This window comes from Lepidochelys olivacea (assembly GCF_965140295.1).
Source record: "Lepidochelys olivacea isolate rLepOli2 genome assembly, chromosome: 10".
Classification (NCBI taxonomy): Eukaryota; Metazoa; Chordata; order Testudines; family Cheloniidae; genus Lepidochelys; species Lepidochelys olivacea.
The window spans coordinates 24,175,916-24,198,505 of record NC_140420.1 but is presented as its reverse complement, the minus strand read 5'-3'; the positions used below and the strand labels follow the sequence as shown (position 1 = coordinate 24,198,505).

The window sequence follows — 22,590 nt, the reverse complement described above, 5'->3', positions numbered from 1 at the left end:
TTATAATTAAAAAAACAAGAGTATGAATGGGAGTGTTGCATTTTGAAATATGCCAAATTACAGACAGATGCATTGTGCTACCCTTGTTGGGTGACACACAGTTCTACAGAATTTCCTAGCTGCACGTATATTTCTGACTGTGAGCCTCTCCAGCAAGCAAACAGGGCTTAGGAGATCTTGTCTTTACTTTTAGGAAAGTTAGTGTTTTAAAGACCAAGGGTGAGATCCTGGCCCCTCTGAAGATGATGGAGTCCTGGCAATGTGATTACAGTAGGGTCAAGATTTCACCCTAAATCTTCAAGGAAGAAATACTGGATTCGAAAGGATGCTATTGCCGATCAAACCAGGACAAGATGAAGCAGTTCAGGAATTATTCGCTAGGTTTATCAATAACCATGGTATACTAGATTATACCATACCAAAAAGGTCTTTAGTTTTTCCTTAAACAAAAACTATTCTAGGTCTTTTGTCTATTGCTGACTGAGTGTTAGTACTTTTCCCACCAAAGTGTAGCTTTGCTCATACTCATTGTAGCTGATTTACTGTCAGTCACTTAATTTTTTTTCTGTTCCACCTTTATCTTATTGCCCAGTCAGCCTAGCTTTGACATCAAGAGCAATCAGAAAGGGACCACTAAGAAAGAGGTATGGGTAGTCACCAAACACAGAGCGGAAAGTATGGTCTTTAACATATTTAAACTTGTGTTATTGCCTGCTATCCATTGCATTTTTTCCCCTCTTGCTATTTAAGAATGCTTGTCAATGAGAGTGTATTTTAGTTATGTTCAGTTGTGTATTTTTCTGTTTCAAACTCTTTATATTTCAGTATAAGGCTATTGTATATACCATTATGAGTCACACTGATGTGTGACTGAAATTAAGATGTTTACATTAATGGATGTTTCTCCATTTCCTTTACTATGGAGGGTTTTTTTTAAAATGACCAGATTCACATAACAGACTTAATTTAATGGTCAATCTATTTTTACAAATTTACCACAACCAAGTTGCTGCACGTCTAATCGTCTCAACCCCAGCCTTATCTGCTGGACTCATCAACTGCATGTACACTCAGCAATGCAGACAGTGAGTTTAACCAAACAAAAGCCTCTTTTGACAGCATTTTTAATGAGCAATGGATCTACTGGCATTCCCCTCCTCCAAAATACAACTACTCTGCGAAAGTTGAAACAAAAAAAGCTGACAACATATAGACATACTGGAAACAAGGAGTTCCAGACTAATGTGCTGAGTCTACTATGGAGTATCATAAGATGTATAAACCCACTTAACAAAGCATTTTTTTGAGAAAAGGAAGACTGATCTGATAGGTCTTTTCCATATATAGTTGGCAAAATCCTACTGGAATATTGCAAAGTTAAATCTGGATTCTAAATTAAAGGAAACTACTATTTATGCCGGTCTAATTACTCACGGTTAAACTTTGCCTTTTCCACATCTAGCCTTGTGTGCTAATTTTCACCAACAAATCTAGGTTATTATATGACTGAAGTCACTAGTCATGTTTGTTCCTATTAATGTCATCCAAGCTCTTCCTTGAACGAAGAGCACAAGTCTTGTGGTTTTGTATACAGGTAGTTTGAAATCATCTATACCACTGATCTCCATACTGAATGGAGAGCACACTCCCTCCCCAGTTTAAGATTTCATTTGCTGGACAAATTATTCCCAAACAAGGAATCAGGAATCAACAGGTCAGTTGCCACACCATGAGAGAAGCAAATTGTATTACAGTATAAAAAGCAGTATGATGCAATTCTGAGTTCAATTCATATCTCCTGTCCTGCTGTACAAACTAACCAGATTTGCTCAAATTAAAGTCAGCCTTGTAAAATCAAGTTTTATCAGCCTAGGGGGAAAAAAACAAAACAAAAAACTTAACCAAGTTAATGGTTTTGATTTACTGATTTTCAGCCATAGATTTAAGTACTTTAGAAAACTATAGATAAAATCCTCCTTATTTCACAGAATGGGTCATGAGGAATTAGAGATTGGGTATTAACTTGGTTAAGGCACAAGAAGTCAGTATTACTAACCTTAAGCTTTCAAAACACTTCAATCAGGTCCTCAAAAAAAAAATCTTTAACAAAAAATGATTTTCTGCCATTGAAATTTGGTTTAGAATCTTCTAATAACTTGAATCCAGGAGCCAAAGCTTGAAGAAAAATCACCCCATATAGATTAGCAACCCACTAGAATCTAAACTCTTTTGTGCTCAATCCACTGGCCAACAGCTCCCTTATGATGTAAATAATGAAACTGCTAATGATTTTAGTCACCTGTCAAATTATTCAGCCTGGCCACACAGATGTTTACAAGACCCAATGCTCAAAGAATCAGAAAACCCTGCTGGTGAGGTACATTTAATTGATAGGAGAGCAAAAAATATTTACAGGTGTCAAATTCAGCACCTGGGTGCACTACGAATTTAACAGTGGCCAAGCAGGGAGATCCTTCCTCGTGGCAGCCAGAAGATAACATGCAAATGCCAATACCTGTTGTCAACTATCCAATTAAACACAAGTCAATGAAAAATGCAGCTTCTTCAGCAGTGACAAGCTTAACCTATTTTATAAATTACATTTTTATTACATCAGAATTTCTCCCTAAGTTCAAGTAATTGACATAGACTCAAATCTCCCAATTTGTTGTTTGGAAGCCAGCCAAGAAAGTCTGAAATCAGAACTATACTAAAGAGCTTTCTCCAGGTTTGGGCTGGTAAAGGGGCCTTATTGGGATCCAGGAAGTCTACAGCTTCATTAACTGAGATCATAACAAACTAATAAGGCCCAAACTTGGGATGCAATGCATGACAAAGACCTACAATGAGGGGAATTTCTTTTCCCTCTTGCAGAATGCTTGAAGTCTTTAATGCAATTAGCTTTCTAGACCAGCAGTTTTATGATTCTTCATTGCAGGCATGGTTGGTTTAGGATTTGCTAGGGTCAGCAAGTTTGGGTGGAATACAAATAATTTCTGGACTAACATGCCCTTCATAATGAAGCACACTGAGGCTTGATAGACTAAACTAGGGCTTCTGTGTTTAAATATAAAGCTGCCTGTCTTTTTAAGGTTTGAAAAGAAATAACCCTTCCTCAACTGCCTCTTTCTGGAATGTCTCAGAATGCATTGCTGTAAACCAAGGAGACTGGCCCTTCAGGATACTGGGGAAGAGAGGGAGATGCCTCAAGTGCTAGCGCAAGACAGAGCAGCAATGGGAATAAACCTGCCACCCCAACATGCTGTAGCAGGGCAGAAACTCAGGAAGAGGATGAAGAGGTCTGTGTGGCCCAGACATTACTAGCAACAGCTCGCTCCCCTTTGCCTCAGGGCTGAGAAGAGCAGAGGTATCCCTGCCCTCAAAGTAACAGAAGCGGTCAGGATGTATGTTCTACCTGAGTGCTGTAGAACGTGGGCACCAGCAGAAGTAGGCAGCGGCTTTCCTCCCTGAGGCCAGCCTGCAGTAAAGGGAACACCCGAAACAGCAGGTCTCACATACCACTCAAGAGACAGGAAGAAGACGCAGCTTCCTCCTCCTCTAGCCAACTGTCCTACCTTAACCTGAGAGACAAGGTGAGTGAGGTAATATCTTTTATTGACCCAACTTCTGTTGCTGCAACAGACAAGCTTTCGAGCTACACTGAGCTCTTCAACACTGCGAACAGCTAGTTTAGCATGGACAATGTCTTGTTCTAGGGTATTGGGATCGTGAGTGAGGTATTCTTCCCTCTGACCTCCTCTGCAGGCAGCCTCTTTCTCATAGCAGTAGGCAGCTTCGGCTCCCCTTCCCTGGTTGAGCTAGGGAAAAAGAAAGGATTGGACCTTCACTGAGAGAAGTTCTGAGGCAGTGGGGAATAGAGGAAAACACTGAGGGTCAGGAAGGGATAGGTCCTATGGACAGGGAATAGAAGATGGGATTCACTAGGGGCCTTTTGGAGGGTTTGTGCCTTTTAAGCTAGCTTTCTTGTCAAGGTTCCTCCCCCACTCTGAACTCTAGGGTACAGATGTGGGGACCTGCATGAAAAACCTCCTAAGCTTATCTTTACCAGCTTAGGTCAAAACTTCCCCAAGGTACAAAATATTACCCCCGTTATCCTTGGAATGGCCGCTACCACCACCAAACTAATACTGGTTACTGGGGAAGAGCTGTTTGGACGCGTCCTTCCCCCCAAAATACTTCCCAAAACCTTGCACCCCACTTCCTGGACAAGGTTTGGTAAAAAGCCTCACCAATTTGCCTAGGTGACTACAGACCCAGACCCTTGGATCTTAAGAACAATGAACAATCCTCCCAACACTTGCACCCCCCCTTTCCTGGGAAATGTTGGATAAAAAGCCTCACCAATTTGCATAGGTGACCACAGACCCAAACCCTTGGATCTGAGAACAATGAAAAAGCATTCAGTGTTTTACAAGAAGACTTTTAATAAAAAATAGAAGTAAATAGAAATAAAGAAATCCCCCCTGTAAAATCAGGATGGTAGATATCTTACAGGGTAATTAGATTCAAAAACATAGAGAACCCCTCTAGGCAAAACCTTAAGTTACAAAAAAGATACACAGTCAGAAATAGTTATTCTATTCAGCACAATTCTTTTCTCAGCCATTTAAAGAAATCATAATCTAACACATACCTAGCTAGATTACTTACTAAAAGTTCTAAGACTCCATTCCTGTTCTGTCCCTGGCCAAGACGACTACAGACAGACCCACAAACCCTTTGTTTCTCTCCCTCCTCCCAGCTTTTGAAAGTATCTTGTCTCCTCATTGGTCATTTTGGTCAGGTGCCAGCGAGGTTACCTTTAGCTTCTTAACCCTTTACAGGTGAGAGGAGCTTTCCCCTGGCCAGGAGGGATTTCAAAGGGGTTTACCCTTCCCTTTATATTTATGACACGCCCCCCAAATCTCAGCTAGGGTGAAACACTGGCTGGGATTTCTTCCTGGAGCTCTAGGAAAACAGAGTTAATAAGACACATGCATCTCTAAATATACTACCAAGTACATAAAGACTAACAATATTTTCCACATCTCAAGGACAATTTTAACCAGTTGATTCTGGGAAACTTTCACGGGAGAGTGCATCAGCCACTTTGTTAGAAGCTCCTGAGATGTGTTGGATGTCGAAATCAAAATCTTGGAGAGCTAAACTCCACCGAAGAAGTTTTTTGTTAGTTTCTTTGACGATGTGAAGCCACTTTAGTGCAGCATGGTCGGTTTGCAGGTGGAAACGCCGTCCCCAAACATATGGGCGTAGCTTTTCCAGAGCGTAGACAATGGCATAACATTCTTTTTCAGTGACTGACCAGTTGCTTTCCCTCTCAGACAGTTTTTTGCTGAGAAACACTACAGGGTGGAATTCTTGATCAGGTCCTTTCTGCATTAAAACTGCTCCCACACCACGCTCGGATGCATCTGTGGTTACTAGGAACGGTTTGTCAAAGTCTGGGGCCCTTAGTACAGGGTCAGACATGAGTGTCGCTTTAAGCTTGTTAAAGGCCTTCTGACACTTTCCGGTCCACTGAACAGCATTTGGCTGTTTCTTTTTGGTTAGGTCTGTCAGTGGGGCAGCAATTTGGCTGTAGTGCGGTACAAATCGTCTGTAATAACCGGCCAAGCCTAAGAAGGATTGAACCTGTTTCTTTGACCTTGGGACAGGCCACTTTTGGATAGCATCCACTTTGGCCTGTAGGGGGCTGATAGTTCCTTGACCCACCTGGTGTCCAAGGTAAGTCACTCTGTTTAGGCCTATTTGACACTTCTTAGCCTTAACAGTTAGTCCTGCCTCCCTTATGCGCTCAAGGACTTTTTGTAGATGTTCCAGGTGGTCTGCCCAGGAATCCGAAAATATGGCCACATCGTCAAGGTAGGCGACTGCATATTCTCCTAATCCCGCTAGGAGACCATCTACAAGTCTTTGGAAAGTGGCGGGTGCATTTCGCAGCCCGAAAGGGAGTACATTAAATTCATACAGCCCGAGATGTGTGATGAAGGCTGACCTTTCCTTGGCAGATTCATCTAGCGGTACCTGCCAGTACCCCTTGGTTAAGTCCAAGGTAGAGATGAACTGGGCCCGTCCCAGTTTCTCTAATAGTTCATCAGTGCGTGGCATTGGATAATTGTCTGGGCGAGTTACAGCATTTAGCTTACGGTAGTCCACGCAAAAACGTATTTCCCCATCTGGTTTGGGAACTAGAACCACTGGAGATGCCCATGCACTTTCAGAGGGGCGGATTACACCCATCTGTAACATATCCTGGATCTCCCGTTCTATAGCAGTTTTAGCTTGAGGAGACACCCGGTAAGGTTGGACCCTAATTGGGTGAGCATTACCTGTGTCAATGGAGTGGTATGCCCGTTCAGTCAGTCCTGGGGTGGCTGAGAACGTTGGCGCGTAGCTAGTGCACAGCTCCTGGATCTGCTGTCGCTGCATACGCCCAAGGGTCATGGAGAGGTTCACCTCTTCCACACCACCAGCACATTTCCCTTCGTAGTAGACACCTTCAGGCCACTCAGCATCGTCTCCTCCCTGGGCTGTAAACTGACAAACCTTTAATTCTCTGGAATAAAAGGGCTTTAGAGAATTAATATGATACACCTTAGGCTTTCGGTTGGAGGTGGGGAATGCTATGAGATAATTAACAGCTCCCAGGCGCTCCTGGACCACGAATGGCCCTTCCCACGATGCTTCCATTTTATGGGCCTGGAGCGCCTTTAAGACCATGACCTGGTCTCCTACTTTGAAGGAACGCTCTCTGGCATGTTTATCATACCAGGCTTTTTGCTCTTTTTGAGCATCCTGTAAGTTTTCTCTAGCAAGGGCTAAAGAGGTTCGGAGGGTGTTTTGTAGGTTGGTTACAAAGTCCAGAATGTTAGTTCCTGGAGAAGGTGTAAATCCCTCCCATTGCTGCTTCACCAACTGCAATGGCCCCTTAACCTCACGGCCATATACAAGTTCAAATGGGGAAAACCCTAAACTGGGATGTGGTACAGCTCTGTAGGCAAAGAGCAACTGCTGCAATACTAGGTCCCAATCATTGGAGTGCTCATTTACGAATTTACGTATCATGGCCCCCAAAGTTCCATTAAACTTCTCCACCATGCCATTTGTTTGATGATGGTAAGGAGTGGCAACCAAGTGATTTACCCCATGAGCTTCCCAAAGGTTTTTCATAGTTCCTGCCAGGAAATTAGTCCCTGCATCTGTGAGGATGTCGGAGGGCCAACCTACCCTGGCAAAAATGTCTGCTAGTGCCTGGCACACACTTTTAGCCCTGGTGTTGCTTAGAGCTACTGCTTCCGGCCATCGGGTGGCAAAATCCATGAAAGTCAGTATGTACTGCTTTCCTCTGGGTGTCTTTTTCGGAAAAGGACCCAGAATATCCACAGCTACTCGCTGAAATGGAACTTCAATGATGGGGAGTGGCTGGAGAGGAGCTTTGACCTGGTCTTGGGGTTTTCCCACTCTTTGGCACACCTCACAAGACTGGACATAGGTAGAAACATCCTTGCCCATTCCCTCCCAGTGGAATGACCCCCCCAAACGGTCTTTGGTCCTGTTCACCCCAGCATGGCCACTAGGGTGATCATGGGCTAAGCTCAAGAGCTTGGCCCGGTATTTAGTTGGAACTACCAACTGTCTCTGAGGATGCCAGTCTTCCTGGTGTCCCCCAGAAAGAGTTTCCTTGTATAAAAGTCCTCTTTCTACAACAAACCTGGATCGATTAGAAGAGCTGAGAGGCGGTGGGTTGCTCCGTGCCGCCGTCCAAGCTCTCTGGAGGCTTTCATCTGCTTCCTGTTCGGTCTGGAACTGTTCCCTTGATGCTGGAGACATCAGTTCCTCATGGGATTGTGGACCTAGGCTTGGTCCCTCTGGAAGCGATATAGGGGATGGAGCTGTTTCTGTTGACTGTGAACCGCTCTCCGCTGGTGCACTATGTTGGGATTCAGGCTCCGGCTGAGCCTCTTGTGTAGGGTTATCGGCTGCTGCCAGTTCAGGTTCGGTGGGGCCCTCTGGTGTTGAGGTTGCAAGTACTGGATTCAGTGCTGACACGGGGTCTGGTGTTGGTTGTTCGGCTGGTTCCGGTTCTGGGACTGGTTCCGTCTGGGTCTCTGGGACTGGATCCACTACTGCTGTTGCAGACATTGGCCTGGGGTCCAGGTCCATCACCTCTGACTGGGTCCTGATAGAAGTTTCCGGAACAGAGCTAGGCCTCACGGCTTGTTTAGCCTGGTTGCGGGTGACCATTCCCACCCTCTTGGCCTGCTTCACATGATTGGCCAAGTCTTCCCCCAACAGCATGGGGATGGGATAATCATCATAGACTGCAAAAGTCCACATTCCTGACCAGCCCTTGTACTGGACAGGCAACTTGGCTGTAGGCAAATTGAAAGAGTTGGACTTGAAGGGTTGAATCGTCACTTGGATCTCTGGGTTGATTAAATTGGGGTCCACTAAGGAAGCATGGATAGCTGACACTTGTGCTCCGGTGTCCCTCCACGCGGTGACCTTCTTCCCACCCACACTCACAGTTTCCCTCCGCTCCAAGGGTATCTGGGAGGTATCTGGGCCTGTGGACCTCTGGTGTGATTCCGGTGCAATGAACTGTAATCTGTTGGGGTTCTTGGGGCAGTTGGCCTTTACATGCCCCAGCTCGTTACACTTAAAACATCGTCCAGCTGACGGGTCACTGGGGCGAGGAGGGTTGCTGGAGAACGGGGTGGTGGGACGATAAGGGGTCTGGAGGGTTCTTTGGGAGGTAGGTGGGGCTTTGGGCGGCCCCCGGTAATAGGGTGTGGTCTGGGGTGGTCCCTTCTGGTCTCCGCTCCAACTGCGACCAGTTTTCTTCTTCTCTGCCACCTCCACCCATCTGGCTCCAATCTCTCCTGCCTCAATTACAGTTTTGGGTTTCCCATCTAGGATGTATCTTTCTATTTCCTCAGGAACACCCTCTAAGAATTGTTCCATTTGCATTAGGAAGGGCAAATTTACTGGAGATTCAACACTTGCTCCTGATATCCAGGCATCCCAATGTTTTACAATGTGGTAGGCATGTCGGGTAAATGACATGTCTGGTTTCCACCTTAGGGCTCTGAACCTCCGACGAGACTGCTCGGGTGTTATCCCCATTCTGACTCTCGCCTTGGATTTAAACAGTTCATACTTGTTCATGTGTTCTTTAGGCATTTCAGCTGCCACCTCAGCTAAGGGTCCACTGAGCTGCGGCCTCAGCTCTACCATGTATTGGTCAGTAGAGATGTTGTACCCAAGGCAGGCCCTTTCGAAGTTTTCTAAGAAGGCCTCAGTATCATCACCTGCCTTGTAGGTGGGGAACTTTCTGGGATGGGAAGTGGTACCTGGAGAAGGATTGCTAGGGTTTGTTGGTATATTCTGCTGGGCCTTTATCCTCTCCATCTCCTCCACATGCTTCCTTGCCTCCATTTCCCTCTTGTGGGCAGCCTCCTGTACCTCCTTCTCCAGCCGCATGAGTTCTATCTGTCTTTCATGTTCCCTTTGTTTTTCCTCAGCCTGAAATTTGGCTAATTCCAGCTGTAGTCGAGCTGAGGATTTGGCCATTCTAACCTCTCTGTTTTTAACTAACTTTACACCCGAGGTTTAGAAATAAACAAACAAAACTTGGCTGTAAACTTTTGCTGTGCTGGAATAGAGTACCTATTCTCTGATAGTGATTGTCAGCCTACAGAAAAAGACAATTCCCTTGTCTCTGCTCTGGGCCCAAATTAAAGCAAAAAACCTCCAACTACTTGGAAAACTGCTTACCCAGCCCAAAGAAAAAAAAAATTTCTTTTCAAACCTGTGCTCCTTGTAAAACAAAACAAAAAAAAAAATCAAAATCCTAAAAAAAAACCCTGCCACTTTTGTCTCCAGGCAAATGGGTAGAGCACACACCCCCTATTTACTTTTAGGAAGAAAAGAAAAAAAAAAAAACCTCTGGGTTGGAAGACTGTGAATTTCCCTGCAGGAGTTAAGTACCCTGCCTCCAGGCAAGAAAACCTGCAATTCACAAGATAATCCCCTTTTGTCTCTGCTTGGCCACAAAGCAGAGAGAAACCAAGCTGCTTTCAGTTTCAAAGCTGCCTTCTGGACTTCCTAAAAATTCCTTTTTAAAATCTGTATTTCTAGTTCAAAAAATCTCAACGGGATCTCAAAATGATTTCAGGTTAATCCCACCACTGTGCCACCATGTCAAGGTTCCTCCCCCACTCTGAACTCTAGGGTACAGATGTGGGGACCTGCATGAAAAACCTCCTAAGCTTATCTTTACCAGCTTAGGTCAAAACTTCCCCAAGGTACAAAATATTACCCCCGTTATCCTTGGAATGGCCGCTACCACCACCAAACTAATACTGGTTACTGGGGAAGAGCTGTTTGGACGCGTCCTTCCCCCCAAAATACTTCCCAAAACCTTGCACCCCACTTCCTGGACAAGGTTTGGTAAAAAGCCTCACCAATTTGCCTAGGTGACTACAGACCCAGACCCTTGGATCTTAAGAACAATGAACAATCCTCCCAACACTTGCACCCCCCCTTTCCTGGGAAATGTTGGATAAAAAGCCTCACCAATTTGCATAGGTGACCACAGACCCAAACCCTTGGATCTGAGAACAATGAAAAAGCATTCAGTGTTTTACAAGAAGACTTTTAATAAAAAATAGAAGTAAATAGAAATAAAGAAATCCCCCCTGTAAAATCAGGATGGTAGATATCTTACAGGGTAATTAGATTCAAAAACATAGAGAACCCCTCTAGGCAAAACCTTAAGTTACAAAAAAGATACACAGTCAGAAATAGTTATTCTATTCAGCACAATTCTTTTCTCAGCCATTTAAAGAAATCATAATCTAACACATACCTAGCTAGATTACTTACTAAAAGTTCTAAGACTCCATTCCTGTTCTGTCCCTGGCCAAGACGACTACAGACAGACCCACAAACCCTTTGTTTCTCTCCCTCCTCCCAGCTTTTGAAAGTATCTTGTCTCCTCATTGGTCATTTTGGTCAGGTGCCAGCAAGGTTACCTTTAGCTTCTTAACCCTTTACAGGTGAGAGGAGCTTTCCCCTGGCCAGGAGGGATTTCAAAGGGGTTTACCCTTCCCTTTATATTTATGACACTCTGCTTAGCTCTCCCCTCTGCCCAGTGAAGTCCAACATGGTTCATACACAGCCCTAAGGTGGCCTGACTTTAGATGCTTTTCCTGGAGAGGCACCTGAGCTCAAACAAATGCAGAGGAGCTCTCCCCACCTTTGAGGAAAAGATCCCCTCAGCTTTGTGAGCACAGACACCCCCCTCCTCCCCCATCAGCACAGAACAAAAGGAACATCTCTTTCCATTTCTCTTCACTCAAAAGCAAGAGGCACAACACTCATCTCAAGAACATCCTCAGGGTATGTCTACACTGCAGTGTAAGCCCAGGGTTAGCAACACGTGAGTTAGTAGACCCTGGGTTTGTTAACCAAGGGCTTGAGAGCTACACTAATTTGTAACCTCAGGTTAGGAATAGTTGGACTCAGCGTCCCAACTTGTGGCTCCAGGGTCCACATTGCTTTATATAGCCCTGACTCCAACCACCCATAGCCCAGATTTTCTAGCATCCTCCCAAAATGTAGCCACTGTAGCCCTTTGTATGTGGGGCAGTGTGGGAAAACTTGACTGTCCACCAAACTTGATTGCTAGAGAACAAAGAAAATTGGCTCATGGGATTGTGGAATACTTTTGACAAATACCCAGAGCACAAGTCCCACAGGGCTGTGTCTACACAGTAAAGCAATAGAGCTTGAATCCTGAGCCCCAGCTTGACTCAAGCTTGGACTCTCCATCCCTGAGGGATCCTGGAACACTGGATTAAAGTGCTTTGTGTGTAGAAGGAAGCGGGGGTTAGGCTTGAGCCTGAGTTTGAACCTTGGGCTTACACTGCAGTGTAGATATACCCACAGCTGGCCCATATCAACTGACGGGCTATAAAACTGTGGTGTAGATGTCCCTTAAGGGTTCCCAAGCCTGGGCTCCAGCTCAAGCCTGGATGTCTACTTTGCAGTTGTATAGCCCCACAGCCGGAAACAGCTGACACAGGTCAGCTGTGAATGTTTAACAGCAGCATAGACATACTCTCAGAGGCCAGGCTACGCAATCCCTGTAGGCCCTCCCCAGAGTCAGATGCTGGCTTTCTCATGCCTAATCCTAGGGGAGCAGCTCCAATTCTGTTCCAATCGAGAAAGAGGTAGTTTGATTCTGAAGCAGTGTTTTTCAGTCATTCTTCCTCTTCAGAATTTGTGCAGGTTTTTTAAAATGGGAGGTTGTGATGCGGTGTTCCGGTCCCCCCCTCTCCACACACACACACTCTGCTGCTAGGGTTGACGAGGGCCAATAAGGAGGCTAATTAACCTGAGAGGCCACAGCTGTCTAGGACTGCTGAGGAACTATACCCTGAAAGGGGGAACTTTGAGTGACCTAGCCAGAGGGCTGAGTCACGGAGAGGATGCTGCAGTTAATGAGGGGCTGCAGAGTTGGAGAGAGAGGTGGTGTGCAAACCACGGAACAGGGTGTTAACTGAATGAGCTAATCCCCAGAGCGACCAGCAGGAGGCATCGCGAGTTGTGTGCCCTGTGACAGAAGTAATGAATAGATTTCAGCTGTGTATCTGTAGGCATCCCACATTCCAATATGCTGCAACAGCAGTGGTGCCTTTGTAAAAATTAAGTCACCTCTTGGATGCTGGTGGTGATCTTTGCTATATAGTATTTTGTGGGGGTAGGGAAGGAGACAATAGGTGTAAAAATTGTGTTGGGTTTTTTTTTATATCATTTGACTAATCTCTTCTTCCTCCATTCACATGGCCCTGTACTTATTCCATTATGTGAAGGGGGAAAAAACCCAGTCCACAAGCTGGCAGGGAGGGGGTTAAAATCCCTCCTCTGGAGAAAGAGGCACATGTATTCCCCAAGTGCAGACTAGAAGGGCTGGCCAGAAGTAGGAAAGTGATTCCCCCCTAGCTATCTATAACAATACTGTACTGTGGAGAGTTAGAAGGTAAATCTGGCAATGGGTCAGGAAAGATGGATCTGTATGAAAATGGCTGATGCAGAACACTGGATGGACCATTTTTCTCCAAGGAACTTTGTTGTAGCAAGCCATGCCTTGGCCATCCAAACCCCTCTGGGCATAACTTACCTGATAAAAGTGCTTAGGTCAGAATGGTCATTTCTCATGGAATTGCCAAGTTGTACATAATATTACAAGCTTTTACTACTCCTAGCTTTGTGTTGCCATGGCCAGAGTCACAAATCCATGCTACACTGCAAATTTTTGCACCTACAAGTAATATCATAGACTTTAAGATCACCTGAGCCTCGATTTCCTTGATATCCGTGTAAAGCTGCTGCACTTAGCATATCGTTGTGCATGTGCACACTTGTATAAGTGCTGCACATCTTCACCAGGTGTGCTCGTGGATGCCAGGTTTGTATAATTTTTGGTGGTGCCCAGAACAGGTCCAAGCAGAGCTGTCTCATCCATAGGACGGACTGGGGCAACTGTCCTGGGCCCTGTGCTTTGGGGGGTCCTGCACATCAGGGGGATGCAGGATCAAAGGCAGCCTGGGAGGTTAGCAAGGGGCCTAGCGCTGCCAGCAACGAGCAACCCAGCCCCAACCCACCCTGCTCCACCCTTCTGGTTCACAGCATCTCTTGGGGGGGAAGGGGTGGAATGGTGGCAGGGAGGGGGTGGAGTAGGGGCAGAAAGAGGTGGGGTGGGGACTTGGGGGAAGGGATGGGGGACTTGTGGGTGGGGCATAGCAGGAGTGGGCTGGGGCCAGGTTGCTTGCTGCTGCCAGGCCCCCCGCTAACTCCCCAGGCTGCCCTGGACCTTGCATCCCTCTGAAGTGTGGGGTCCCCCAAAGCACAGGGCCTAGGGTGGTTGCCCTGGCCAGCCCTATGGATGGGACAGCTCTAAAAATATAAGCCCAAACATTCATGGAGCCAGGCCTATGTTCCTAAATATTGGTGGGGCCCTGGCATTACGGGCCCATATAACTTGCCACCTATGGGTGTGCTCATGTCAATGTACAGTGCAGTACACCATGGATAGGTCTTCTAGTGCACAACCCACCATCATCCAACACAGTATCTTCTGGGAAGTTTTGGCAATGCATGGCAGGACAGAAACAAGTTGTGCAGGGATGATTGGGAGGAAGGAGTCAATTTCCCAGCATGCAACTGTATCCATCCCATAACATTAACCATAGCCTGTAATTTTCACACCTTTTTTAAAAATTCCATGAACCTACATGGTTCTCCTCACTGTCTGCCATCTTGACAGAAACATGGAGCCCGCACAGCTCTGCACTATTTTCATAAGCATTGCAAGCACAGAGTGCAAAATCCTCTAGAATTTACAGAGCTGCAAGAAGAACTGAATCAGGGGGAATATGATGATTCCTGGTAGGGCAGATTGCTGTGGGACATAGCGTGAACCAGGAGTGGCAGAAACTCTCTAAATGTGTGTGAGGGCGCAGGGCCCTCATCCCACCCCTTCTCCCAAGCACCACCCCCTGCTCACTCCTCTTTGCTCCCTCCCTCCCATCGCTCACCCTCATGGCCAGTAAAAACTGGGAGGGCATAACCCTCCCACTTTTAAAAGTGATGGGTCCCCTGTTCAGGGAGCCACAGTAATGCCTTGTGGTGTACTGTGCTCTTCCTGGCCCAGTTATTTTGGGGAAAGTTAGGATTCGTATGATGCTTGGTGTACACCTGTGAATATAACATTGTCAATGGACCTATTAATCTTGTGGCGCTTGCTATATATTTAGGATTATTCCACTGTTTGTCACTGATCCTATGAGTTGTCACACTGTGCAGTGACAAATAAGTGGGTGTGTTCGGTACCACGAGGCATTCTGTAGCAAACGTTGTGAACTAATCAAGAAGAATTATTTTCCAAATAATAGAATTTTGAGTAACACAACCAGTGTAATGAAAAATCTGTGAAATTTTAAAGCAAGTACATTAACAATTTAATAAATTAATGGAACAGAGCTTAACAAGGGGAAAGAACATGCATGTCCATTTTACCTACACATACAGCAACCATGGCTTTCACAGGTCAGCCTATGTGAAGCTGTGGCTGTCCTTAATGTCCCTTGGTGTGGAGTGGTATGGGTAGGGGTGCAGCCCCTGAAGCCACAAGGGATACTGAGGAAGCAGGAAGGTGCTATAATGAAGTTTTCCATGGACTGCAAAGAGAGACGAGCCCGTGATTGATTGTTGAACCTATAGGTCCACAAGAGTCTGCAGCATCCATGTTAGCTGTCGGAGAAGCCCCATCATGTCCTGGTTCATCTCTGTCTCCTTTCCTGATGGGCGTCCTGGGCCTTTCTCCTGTCCATTCTTTCCTTGTCTAAGCTGTCTGCAATATTCAACCTCCAGGCCCTTTGCGCACAGTCTGATGCAACACTGGCTAATAGGATCCCTTTGAACATGTCATCCAGAGTCCTCTTTCTCCTCATCTGCCCTCAGGCGTTCTGCAGGTGTGGAGGGGGAACCCCTCAAGGCTGCAGTGGCAGCAGCTACAGATAAAACACAGAGAGGTACTATTGTCAGTATAGTCACAACAGAAAGCGAAAGTTAAGATTTAGAACTCCCTTTCCATGCTCCCCTAAAGTTTTAAACAAGATATGCTTATTGACACTTCTGCTTTGAAGTGCTTGAGCATGACACCGCTCACAACACCAGCCAGGGTGAATATGGCCTGTCAAGGGTGAGGGAAATGAAGAAGGAATCGTTCATTTGCATGAAACTAAGCATAGGGCAATGGCACTGAATACTGGCACCATTTTCCACAGGCAGTGGTGATTTTAGCTGATCTCTCTCCTTAAGGTGACATGGGTTGAGAGAGCACAGCTGCTGCTGGCATCTTAAAGCCACCTCGGCCTGTATGCTGCTAGCCTGTGTACTGCGATGGTGTCTGCTGAAGTTATCACCGACTGGTGTGGGAAAGTGTCCTACCATGGAGGAAGAAATAAGGCTGCCACCCCTAGAAACCTTCAGGAGAGGACTGCAGAGTACCCCCATCAAAGTTTCAAGATCTCTCAGGAGGATGTAAGGGACATGCTTGTGTACATAAAAAACTGGTCTGTATTCCCCACCCCTGCCTAACTCTACAGGGGAAAGAAAAGAAGAGAACTTCTTTCGGTACTGATAACTACTTCTCCTTGTACTGCTACCTTTCCTAGTGTAAGTAAATTAATGAAAGGTCAATAACTGTGTCTTGCTACGTTAGGGGCACCAAACTGTAATGGAAAATATATTTACCCACATACCTGAGAATCGTTCCCTGGGACTGACTGGACTGTGGTGGTGTCTCAAACTGGTCCTGACGCATGGCGTAGCTGGAGCCCATGGTTGCACGTCTCCCACCACCTCCTCACTGTTCATGTCAGAGGTCTGTGACTGGATCCTCAGAGGTATCCACATTGGTCTGTGGGGAGGTAGAGGGGTCTCCGCCAAGTACGGCATGCAGCTCTTTGTAAAGCACTGGATTGACTTCCCCAGTCTTCTGTTGTCGTTCCTTCGCTGTCATGTGCCATTGCTGCTGATTCCTGTCACACCCCTTCTCCTGCATCCCCTGTGCAATTTGCCGGTAGATGTCCACATTTCTACAACTGGTCTGTAGCTCTGCCCACACAGCAGCTTCTCCCCAAGGGCTCCAATCTCTCTTGTGTACTCCAAGCCAGAGCACATCTGGAGCATGTAGCTGGCATGGTCAGCTTCACACAACAATGGAGAGCTGCTGTGTGTGCTCGCCAAGCTGAGCAATCAGGAAAAGGCATTTTAAAAGTTGCAGGGCTTAAAATGGGGCAGAGAGAGGGGACTTCTGGTGTCTGTGACCCTGGGCAGTGGAATTCACAAGTGTGATGAGAGCTGTCCGTGTCAGGCATTATGGGACAGCTGCTAGTAGACTGTTAGGATCGATATAGGTAATGCAGCGTCTACACTCACGCTACATCAACCTCAGTACATCGACCGCAGCTCAGTGCCGGTTGGGGAGGAGGCGTTACTGCATCTCTGTGACAGGGCGTTTACGTCGGTGGGAGACAAATTTAAGCACAGACACATGAACAATGAGGTCTATGGAGGGCAGCTTATGTGACATAACTTTGTAGTGTAGACCAGGCCTCAGCCTATATTGCTTCTCTCATAACTCCTCCTTTTCACAGACGCATGTCAATTTATCTACTGTGTCTGAGGCAGACTAACTCTCAGCAAAACATGCTGGTTTGAAATTCAAAGGTGACAAAAAGGTTGAGAAATCAGGTTACATGCGCTTTATCTTATACCCTCCTATAAGCAGCTACTTCTGCTTCTCTATCCTTCAAATCCCTTGGCATGTAACATGCCACCTTTAATTTGTACCATTTACATAAACAATGGCCAGTTTCCTTCCAGAAGCCACTTAAAGCTCAGAGGAAACCAGATCATTCATCACTTGATTTTGTCTCAAGTGATTTAGTTGTGTAGTTCTTGAACATTAGGAAGGGTTCAGATGAGAAGACTTCCATCCATCAATATTCAGACACTTCTGTATCTTGACTGTTTACTTGTCCAGATAGTACAGTAACCTATCCATTTTTTTTTGTATCCTAGTTGTTCACTTTGTCTTGTCAGCCACCAACAACACTTTTCCAAGAGTTCTCTTCATGTTCGCAGTTGTACCCAGTTCTTTCAGCAATAGATTAACCCCTCGTTGTAGCCTGCCAAGCCAACAGCATGGCATTTGGCACTGTATTCAATGTTGGCTCTCCCCTTGCTATTTCAAAATGGAATACTGTATTGTAACTAGTAGACAGTTTTTCAACAAACACATTATTGGACAGGGAATAACTTGCCTCTGCATGACATGTTAGCAGCAGTATAGGGATCAATACCAGTCCCTTACTCTTACTAAGAAAATAAGGCAGCTTCAGCCTCCTGACTTGTTTTCTGTTATTTAAGTGTAAGACAATACAGGAAAAACTAAGTTTTGCTTGTTGTTCAGATTAGCAAGTAGAAGAGAGTCCATCTCTGCTAATGCAGGACTTCTCTGCAAAAGAATTACCACTGCTTTCCAGTCTAGATGCCATCTCTGGTGATATAACTCTTTCCACTGAGAGACTTCTCCCTGTCGGGAAGTTTCCTGATATTCAGCCTAAATTTCTCATCTTAATTCCATTACTCCTATTTGGAACACCCTTTTAAGACCTCTACAACTTTAACTCCATGATGTTTATCACTTAGGTTTTTCTCTCCTTCTGTATCAACTGTTCCTCCCCCTTCATATGGCAAGTGTTTTTTTGGTTGGTTTGTTTGTTTTTTACTGAAGTTCAAAGCTTGGATGTATCTACCTTGACCTCCTTCATTGAATAAAGCCTGAGTTCTGGAAGGCAACTTCAGCATCCCACCCTTTGCTTGTCAAACTCTTCCACTATTTGTCAATTCTTCATTTTCTGGGACCAAAAGATTTCTACCAAGGAAAGATGTTCTACTTATTTTATCCTGTGCTCACTGCATTTAGGTGATGGTAATTTTACCCTGCAATGTCAACTCCTGTCCTCTGCCTATTAATCACAAACTAGCTCTTCATATCATTTCCATCTGGGCTATGTACTCAGGAGAAAGCAAGAGTACCCCTGAGTTTTTAGAATACACAGAATCCAAAATTCAGAGATACAGTATCTCTGTGCAGTCTTCTCAGAGTTTCAAATTCTAATCCACGAGCAGTTGTATGGAAGCTTAAAACCCTTGAGTATTCCGACTTTATGGCAGCAGCCAGATCATGTCCATGCATCTCCAAATCAAGGTGATTATCCCAATTTCATAGGGACATTGAATAGTTTGAATAACTGAGCGAATTCAGTGTAAGATAGGGAGAGGATCTTACCCTAACTTGTTGTTCAGCATCTGGTTAAGAACTTCCCAACCATTTGAGATTTGTTAGAGTGCAGGAAGAAGAGCAAATGTCCAAATTTTAACTCATGATTTCAAGCCTTAGCTGTATTTTCTATGTCATTATAGCTCAAAACTGAATCAGGAGAAGCCTGTTTCATTTTTTAGGAACTCCGAGTACTGTCAAAGCTACATGTTTTTAAGTTAGAAGAAAAAACTTTGTATGGATTGGCATGAGAGGTTTGTTACCTTATGATGTATCACAAGATTTTTGATTTAATCACAATAACTTATTTTACTCAGAGTTCTTGTGCAACATCTCATGGCATCTTGTGACATATCACATGGTAACATAGAAGCCAGTTCAGGTTTTCATTGTACCTTTGTCCCTAAACTTGTATAAAATTCACTGGTTTGTAAGAACAGACTGGAAACTTACATTTTTTTAAAATCTAGTATGCAGGACTTCTTTTCCATGGCCAATAATCTTCAGTTAGAAAAGTAAAATAAGCTGGTTCAGTTAGTGGATTTTTTTTTTCAAACTAGCAAAAGCTTTCTCTGCACACTTGTCAACCTGCTGAGGCCTAAACATGGGACAATATGCAAGACACAAAATTCAGGAAACTTAATACTGTTAGATTAATTCCTTTAGTGAAAAGAATTAACTTCAGTTTCATTAGCTGAAGCTATTTAACATTACATTTGCAGGGTGCAATTTTGGGACTAAATTGAGCATCATTCTTTAAGATGAGGGACAGATAAAGAAGAGACTCTGAATGCTTTTCCATTTGGATAAATGTGTCAGACACTTTAAACAGGCTAGACTATTAAAATAAGCATCATAAAACCAAATAAATAGAAGTGCCTCTCAGATGTTCTTTGGGACACTGCCTAGCACATTCTGCAGTTATTTTCTCCTTCAAAGTATGCAGCTACAACAGATTCCAGGCAGTGGAAAAAACAGGCCTACTATTTGCTTAAGTTGTTCATTAGCCAGCTGTGATGATTGAAAGTATTCTGGCAAGTATAAACTGTGATTGGGCGTCTGTGATAAATTGAGGGGGGTGGGGAGAGCTCCCTTTTATAGACACTCACCCAGCCAGTTAGCTGTAAAATCCCTCTTAGTAGCTGTTCTCTAATTGCTCTACCTGTAAAGGGTTAAAAAGTCTCACTGCTATGCATAGATAAAAGGAAGTGAGTGGGCACCTGGCCAAAAGAGCCAATGGGAAGGCTAGAACTTTTTAAAATGGAGAAAAGACTCCCCTTTTGTCTGTCTGTTGGTCGTTCTCCCGGGGAGAGGCAGACAGGGCAGCAGCTATGCAATAAGAAGCTTGGGCCAGGTATGAAAAATCATCAGTATCATACCTAGAAACTACTCATTTAAAACTCCAGCTATGTAAGTAGATCAGGAAATGTCTAGGAAGACGTGATTAGGTTTATCCCTTTTATTTCATTATGGCTTGTGGACTGCTCTGTGCTAGCCCCAGGTGCTTTTGTTTTGCTTGTAAACTTTAAGCTGGACCTCAAGAAAGCTAGTCTTGGTGCTTAATCCTTGTAGTTGCTCTTTTAAAATCTAGCAACAGTCTGAGTTCCCAGATGTATTTTTCTCTCTTTTTTAATAATAAAATGTACCTTTTTTTAAGAACAGGATTGGATTTTTGTGCCCTAAGAGGTTTGTGCACTTGTTGTTTAATTAGCTGGTGGCAACAGCTAATTTTATGTTTATTTTTCCTCAGCTCTTCCCCAGAGGGGGGGGTGAAAGGGCTTGAGGGTACCCCACAGGACGGAGTTCCCAAGTACACCTTTCTGGGCTCTCAAAGAGGTTCTGCACTTGAATGGTAGCAGCATTTACCAATCCAAGGTCAGAGAAGCTGTAAACTTGCAAGTTTAATACGAGCCTGGAGTGGCCAGTATTAATTTTTAGAACCCTTGCGGGCCCCCACGTTCTGCACTCGAAGAGCCAGAGTGGGGAATCAGCCTTGACAGCCTCCATGATAACTTTGAACAAGCCAAGGATTGAAGTGTTAGTGGTTCTACTTTAATTAGCCTTCAATGGTATTAAAAATTTGACTGAATGTAATTATTTTGTACTCATTAGTATTTGTCAGAATGTAAATTAAATCCATAATAATAGGAGAAATTTAGCCAAGAATGAAATTCTGGTCCAATTCTTCCTCCCCTCTCCCTGCTATGCTGGTGTGAATCCAGAATGTGAGATTTACACTGGTGTAACAGAAGCATTTGGTCCCTTTACCCATTTCTAAGTATTCCAGGAGTGGTCCTGTTAAGACATGTTCCTGCCCCAAAGTTCATATCTACTCTTTTTTTCTCAGTCATTCAACCCTTACCCATGAGTAAATCCAGTCAGGGTTAGATTAAGGTAATCAACATAAGGTAAACCACGTACACCCTCAATGGCTCTGTTCTCCACTTAGTGGCAACAGGGTCCCACCTCCATTCAGTGATTGCAACAAGGACTCCATGCACCCTACCTACCCCTGTAGGCAGAGTATATCTATTTCGGAGGATGGGTGTGTGGGCCCTGCTCCATTCTCCTTCTCCTGCCACACAGCCCTTCACTGGGGTGATGTTAGCCCTTTCGGGTACAAGGGCAGGAACAAAACAGCCAAGTTCTAGTTAGGTGTTTAGCTATTGAATTAAGAAATTTACTTTTGGCAACTAGATTTTAACATGTTAGCCTGTGAATACTCTTCAAATTATTAGCCCTGAGGATATGTAAAGTTGTCAGGGAAATGAATACAATGTATTACACACATAAAGACATTGCCAAGAAACTGCAAGCTGGATTCTGTACTTGTATCAATAGTTCTCTGGTCAAAGAAGTGAGCTGCTATTGTTAGGTTTGTAGCAACCTGCTCATCACCTCTTTCTATAAAGTGTAGTTTTATGTTCTACAGAAGTTTTGTAATTAGTCTTGTCATAAATATAAAGGGAAGGGTAAACCCCTTTGAAATCCCTCCTGGCCAGGGGAAAGCTCCTCTCACCTGTAAAGGGTTAAGAAGCTAAAGGTAACCTCGCTGGCACCTGACCAAAATGACCAATGAGGAGACAAGATACTTTCAAAAGCTGGGAGGAGGGAGAGAAACAAAGGGTCTGTGTCTGTCTGTAGTCGTCTTGGCCGGGGACAGAACAGGAATGGAGTCTTAGAACTTTTAGTAAGTAATCTAGCTAGGTATGTGTTAGATTATGATTTCTTTAAATGGCTGAGAAAAGAATTGTGCTGAATAGAATAACTATTTCTGTCTGTGTATCTTTTTTTTGTAACTTAAGGTTTTGCCTAGAGGGGTTCTCTATGTTTTTGAATCTAATTACCCTGTAAGATATCTACCATCCTGATTTTACAGGGGGGATTTCTTTATTTCTATTTACTTCTATTTTTTATTAAAAGTCTTCTTGTAAAACACTGAATGCTTTTTCATTGTTCTCAGATCCAAGGGTTTGGGTCTGTGGTCACCTATGTAAATTGGTGAAGCTTTTTATCCAACATTTCCCAGGAAAGGGGGGGTGCAAGTGTTGGGAGGATTGTTCATTGTTCTTAAGATCCAAGGGTCTGGGTCTGTAGTCACCTAGGCAAATGGGTGAGGCTTTTTACCAAACCTTGTCCAGGAAGTGGGG

General features: G+C 44.6%; 1 protein-coding gene across 4 annotated transcripts in view; it reads right to left on the bottom strand.

The window, feature by feature from the left end:
- Nucleotides 1–22,590, bottom strand: part of EMP2 (epithelial membrane protein 2) — a 39,932-nt gene that overhangs the window by 9,861 nt on the left and 7,481 nt on the right. The window contains exon 2 of one of the 4 annotated variants that reach the window (XR_014713329.1): nt 3,755–3,818. The exons of 1 other annotated variant lie outside the window; for it this stretch is intronic. The gene's annotated coding sequence lies outside the window, so the exon portion shown is untranslated. Of the gene's footprint in view, nt 1–3,754; nt 3,819–6,350; nt 6,509–22,590 lie in introns of those variants that run through there. 2 more of the 4 variants (XM_084641429.1, XM_084641427.1) reach the window with 2 other exon arrangements.